Consider the following 7,084-nt stretch of genomic DNA (forward strand, 5'->3'; position numbering starts at 1 on the left):
TACATGTATGTATATAAAATAATGCATATATACATGTGCGTGTGTGTGTGTGTCTATGTTTGTGTGTTTGTGTTTGTCCCCCAACATCATTTGACAACTGACGCTGGTGTGTTTACGTCCCCGTAACTTAGCGGTTCGGCAAAAGCGACGGATAGAATAAGTACTAGGCTTACAAAGGATAAGTGCGGGAGTCGATTTTCTCGACTAAAGGAGGTGCTCCAGCATGGCCACAGTCAAATGACTGAAACAAGTAAAAGTGTGTATACATGCACACACACACACACACACACACACACACACACACGTATATATATATGTATGTATGTATGAGCGTATGTATGTATGTATGTATGTATGTCTATCTATCTATCTATCTATGTATGTCTATCTATCTATCTATCTATCTATATATATATATTTATATATATATATATATATATCTTTTTTTTTCGATCCCTTTTGATCGAACTCCCCCTTTTTCCCTTCCTACGATCCCTTTTGATCGACACCACCCCTTTTTTTTCGTTCCTCCCCCCTCCCAAAAAGAAAAGCACTACATTGTATTTGTCCCATCTTCGTTGAGCCCTGTGTGGCTAATAAAAGAAATGCATCTATATATATATATATATATATATATATATATATATATATATATATATATATATATATATATATATGTATATATATATATATATATATATACATGTGTGTGTGTATGCATACATTTGTTTGCGCTCATTACATTTTAGGTTCAAATCCCAACGAAGTCCATATCAACTTTTCGAAGTAGATAACTGAAGTACAATTTAGCAGCAGTGTTGATAGTGAGGACTTACCCTCTATCCTCAAAATTGATTCTGTGGGTCTAAATTAGAATATATGAGTAGATTCGTATTAAAGATGTGTATGAGCCAAAGCTTTCCAATCAGAGCTATCTAATGTTTATGGCGTTTCTTGAAGTACATTAGCGTGAGTCCATATGGTCTTCATTAAAATCGAAGAGGTTGAATTTCTTACAAACTGAGGGGCCATATTAACTGTTCTACTACTTCACTGGAAGCGTTATCTTTGGTAATGCACCATTTGCAACCATGGGTTTGTTTGATAAATATCATATTAACAGACAAGGTGGCGAATTGGCGGAATCATTAACGCGCCTGGCAGAAATGCCTAGTGTTTTTGCGTCCGTCTTTACGTTCTGATTTCAAATTCCTGGAGTGACTGTAGTCAACTTAACCCCTTCCCCGATCTTGCTGCCATTTTGCCAAAATCTGAAACCAATATTATATTAACAAATCAGCAATAATAACAACAATAAAACGAGGCAATCAAAAGCAAAAATCATCATCTTTCTCATCAGCAGTAGTAGAAGCAACAGCAACAGCAGCAGTTGTTGCAATAGTAATCGACTACAGAAACCCCTGCAGTGAGGACGCATTTTCAAATTATTTGAAACAACAGAAATATTGAAAATATCTGGTGTCTCAAAGTGGAAAAAAATTGCTTCTTTCTAATTACAGACACTATATCGATTCTTATTTTATGTTGGAACAAGAACAATAACATAAAAACCAGCAGCAATTAATAACAACTACAATAATAAAAAAGAACACTGGCAACAACAATAAAAATAATAACCGCCAGAAACAATAGCAACAATGTCCGCAACATAGCTATTGAAATGAATTTATAGTTTAGTCTCAATCCGTGACGAGCCCATCTTTTTTTATGGCTCAGTGCACCGAAGACTATATTATCGAACGGGTTTCTTCTTTTTCCAAGACAATACTTTGTGATTTGAAAGAAAAGTGGCTGCTCTTTCTAGCAGAGTAAATGATCACATAAAATCTCTTTCGATGAGTCGTTCAAACAGTAGCAACTGCAGTAGGCAATAAATGTTGTAATGGACAGATGATATCTATTTATCAGACGTAATAGTATTTTAAATATGCAAGCGAGTGAAAAAAATGTGCGTGATAAATGAAAATAAAACAAGAAAAAAATATATAAATAAACAAATGATAAAATGAAAACAGAAATATATATAAAAGTACACGCCACCAAACAACTAATTTTAATAGCAAAGCTTGTCGCATTTCTTTGAAATGCTGATCGAATACATTGTTCCGCATTCCACGCCTACCTCCATCCGTAGTAACCTATAGGCTCTACATTTGACCCACCTCTCAGAAGCCGTCACCTCAGTCTTTCCTTTCTTTGTAACAATGTTAGGCTTTTTATTTCCTTTTGGTATTTATTTTATCATGGAGAAATTTTATTACAATGTATTTTAATTTTTTTCGTATTTTACTATCTTCTGCGTTCTTTTTTTATTTGCTTTTTTTATTTGCGAACTTGAGTACAAGGCTTCGCATCTCGAGGGAGGTTTGTATTCGATTTAATCATCTTCTAAGAGTTTACTAGCACATATTTCACCGACCTCAGAAGAAGAAGGAAAAAAAAAAGACGAAAAGTGAATACTGAACGATTTGAACCTGGAACGAAAAATGACATAAATATGTATCACTAAGTATGTTACTGGTCATTCAAAGCTTCACATGTTGTTTAGTAAAATTTAGCATTATTGCGTCCAGGACAAAGTATCATTAGCACATAGAATGTTTTTCCAACAATTTGGTTTCATATTCCGCATTAGTCAACACTATTTTCCATTCTCCTTAGGTAATTTCTTTTCTTCAAAACCCACCTCTCTTCAAAACCCACCTCTCTTCAAAACCCACATCTCTTCAAAACCCACCTCTCAGCAATCGTTGCTAAGGTCTAATTTGCTTTCGGGAGGCTTAATTTCAACGGAAGCCGACAAAGAGTCTTTGATTATAAATATACACACATATATATGTATGTATGTGTGTGTGTATGTATCTGTGTATGTATGCATGTATGTATCAATATATGAATGCATGTATGTACAGATGTGGTGGTTGTGTGGTAAGAAGCTTGATTCTCAACCGCATGGTTCTAGGTTCAGTCCATTTTAGTTGCACTCTGAGTAAGTGTCTTCTATTGTAGCCTCAGGGCAACCAATGCCTTCTGAGTGAATTTAGCAGAGGGGAAACTGAAATAAATCCGTTGTATATATATATATATATATATATATATATATGTGTGTGTGTGTGTGTGTGTGTGTGTGTGTGTGTGTGTGTGTGTAAATATTTGTATGTATTGCTGTGTCTGTGTTGATATCTTTACGTCACTGTGACTTAGTGGTTCGGCAAGAGACGGATAGAATAAGTACCAAGCTTAAAGAGATAAAATAAGTTTTGGGATCGATTGATTAGATTAAACATTCTCGAAGATGATGCAACACAACACCATGGCTGCAGTCATGGGTTGATATAGATAAATATACATATACACATATGAATGTATAGATATAGATAGATAGATAGATAGATATAAAGGCTTGGATAGATACAAATAATTTAATATATTCTGAACGTAAACACACATGTACAAGCATATAAATCTTTGAATATATTTAGACAAATGAATTTACATTTACATGGAGCATAAAAAATAAAGAATACTAAGCAGAGAACGTTTAGTATTCTTACCTCGATATCTGTTTTGGAGAGCTTGGAATTACGCAATAATCATAATGTTCCTAATCATCAGATAGAATGTGCAAAAAGTTAAGGATATTCAATTTGTAAATAGTCGCATACTGACATTACCATAATACCGGCTTCCTTCATCAGGAGGAAAAAACTGGGAAAAATATATGCATACATATATACAAGTAATCATATATATGTGCAACACAAATTTGAACAAAATAGTACTCAAATACGAAAGGTGCAGTAAAATGTTATTTTATCAGTGTTTGTGTGTGCATATGTGGGTATAAAATTTGGTTGTGGAAGCTGGATTGTCAGAAAAATCAGTATTATTCTTTTTAAGTTGTGGATTGAAATCTTGCCATATTCAAGTTTGGCTTATCTTTTGGAGTCGATGTTTAAATTACTAGTCTAGTACTAAAAGTTATATACTTACGACACTTCAGCCATGTGTATCATAAGGTTGCCGTTCTCTATGAATACATTAGGAGTTGAGAAACTAAGGAAAGGAGAAACGATTTTTAATTTGACTTTGAAACTTCTGGTCTGATAGCAAACTGGTCGCCCCGAAGAGAAGAAAAGCAAAATTTAACATAATTCGACTTGAACTCCGTATTTAGTCTCGAGACATGTTCTATAACATTTAAGCTATGAACTCATTTAGTACGACGGAATTTGAACTCAGAACGTAGCGACAGGCGAAATACCGCTAAGTATTTCGTCCAATGTGCTAACGATTCTGCCAGCTCACCGCCTAATGATAATAATAATAATAATAATAATAATAATAATGATCCTTTCTACTATAGGCATAAGGCCTGAAATTCTGGGGGAGGGGATGAGTCGATTACATCGATCGCAGTGTTTCACTGGTACTTAATTTATTGAAACCGAAAGTATGAGAGGCAAAGTCGACCTCAGCGGAACTTGAACTCAGAACGTAGTGACGGGTGAAATATCGCTAAGTACTTCGTCCAGCGTGCTAATGACTCTGCCAGCACGCTGCATTATAATAGTAGTAATAATAATGATATCATTATATGATAATGATGATGATGATGATGATAATAATAATAATAATAATAATAACAATAATAAACAGTAATAATAATAATAATAATAATAATAATAGTCTTCTCGTTCGTATTGGCTTAGAGCCACTTCAATAATAGAAACAAAAGTAAAACAACTGAGACAGCATGTCATAAAACAAATATGCGGCATTCATCATCCGCAAAATTTCATTTGCTCCAAACATTATCTAATCAAAGAACACTGTAAAAACCCATATAACTTCGATTACATCTTCAATTATTATTTTCTAGTGTGTTTTTTGTTGTTATTCTCGCACTCTTTTTACCAAGTTGCTAATAATATTTATCGATTTTTTTTTGTGTGATTGCTGTTGTTATTGTTGTCGATGTCTCTTCTTCCGGAGTAAAGGTTTCTGTCGCTGTTAACTGCTGTTGTTCGCGTTTGTGATGGTGTGTTTCTGCTAATGTTACTCTTGTTTCAATGATTGATTTGAAGCCAGCTTAAATGTGTTGCATTGATTTCTTGTTTTATTATTATATTTATCATGAGCACCACACCCTTTCGTCTGTCGCAATTCATATCAGATTTACTTTTAATACGGCAGGGTTTAATTTCTTCCAATTTTGAATTCCTTTGGTAATTATTGTTTCTAAAATAGCCACAAGATGGAATAGCTTTTAGGGGCTGGCTACGGTAGAATATATTAAATTATATCAGACCATATCATCATCTGTACATGAGTAGCTGTATGTTATCGATCACGAGAAAATGAAATGCCAAGTCGACGTCAGCGAGATTTGAACACGAGATTTAAAGAGTAACAACGCTCTCCATCGCCATTTTTACATTAATAGTTTTTTTTTTATATAGACAGAAGGTGAGGCATTTTGAGAGAACAGAATAATTAATCGACTCTAGAAATTTACTGAGGCTTTATTTATCGACCCCAAAATAATGACAGTCTGGGTACTGCACACATTCTACGCAAAACACTTTCAATACAGTAAACATAAGAGCACCACAGCAAACCACAGCACATACCCAAGGCGCACAGAGCTGCGCTCGGTAGTGAAGTGAAAGCACGTTATAAAAATAAAACTACTGAACAATAATAATAATAATAATAATAAATGCTTTTGAGAGCCTACCCATAACTGGATTAAGAAATGTCTGGAAATGTATAAGACAGTGCCTACTCTGCGAAACCTTTTATCCCCAAGTATGAGATCATGGAGAACCACACTAATTTTGAACAGTGACAATGAATCTCTAAATGCTGGAGATGTAAAAATTTCCTGTGACATTTTCCAAGGTGATTCACTATCACCACTCCTCTTTTGTCTAGCCTTAATACCTCTCTCAAAATTGCTCAATGATGCACTGTACGGTTATAAAAATGTTTAATAAAAATATAAATCAACTCATTTACATTGATGATTTAAAGCTCTTTGCAAAATATGACCAACAACTACAGGGCTTACTAGCGATTGTTAAACAATTCAATGATGATATCAGGATGCAATTTGGACTCGATAAATGTGCAAAAGCTATGTTTATCAAAGGAAAAATGACAGAAACATCTAACGTTAACCTTGACCAGCAGAATGTAATAAAAGAGGTAGACCCAGCGGAGAGCTACAAATACCTAGGGGTACTTGAACGGGACGGAATCAGGCATTTGGTGATAAGGGAAAGGATCAGAAGAAAATGTTATCGCAGGGTGAGATCAATACTTCAGACAGAGTTGAATGCAAGAAACAGGATCGAAGCGATCACTGTTTTAGCCATATCAGTCGTGACTTACAGTTTCAATAACATAAACAGGACAATTATTGAAATATGTAATCGTGACAGAAAAATACGAAAACTGTTGTTAGTGCATAAAATGCACCACCCTCAGGCAGATATAGAACGACTTTATCTGCCAAGAAAAGAGGGAGGCCGTGGACTTTTACAACTGGCATTAACAATGACGATTGCCACAATTGGTTTAGACACCTACCTGAAAAACTCTGAGGACTGGATGCTAAAACTTGTATCAAAACATGAAAACAAGAAAGCATCATACTCAGTAACAAAACAGGCAAAGGAATATCTAATTGAATTCCAAATACACCAAATTCCAGAATTAGACATACTGGAAACAAGCGCAGAAAAAGCTAAGCGCATGAAAGCCCGTGCTAAAACTGCTGCTTTAGATATTCTGACTGATAAATGGCAAGAAAAACCTCTCAATGGCAAATACTCAAGCAAAGCAAATAATACCGATGTTCACAAAGCCCTTACTCATCAATAGCTAATGGCTTCCGGCTTAAAATCTGAAACAGAAGGGTTTATCATAGCAGCCGAAGATCAATGCTTACCTACAAAAAACTACCAGGCCAACATATTAAAGAACAGCAGCTTCCCAACATGTCGTGTATGTCAACAACAAAATGAAACCATTGATCATGTTGTCTCCAAGTGCAGTC

The sequence above is a fragment of the Octopus bimaculoides genome, chromosome 6 (genome assembly GCF_046866305.1).
Source record: "Octopus bimaculoides isolate indiv1 chromosome 6, ASM4686630v1, whole genome shotgun sequence".
Classification (NCBI taxonomy): Eukaryota; Metazoa; Mollusca; class Cephalopoda; order Octopoda; family Octopodidae; genus Octopus; species Octopus bimaculoides.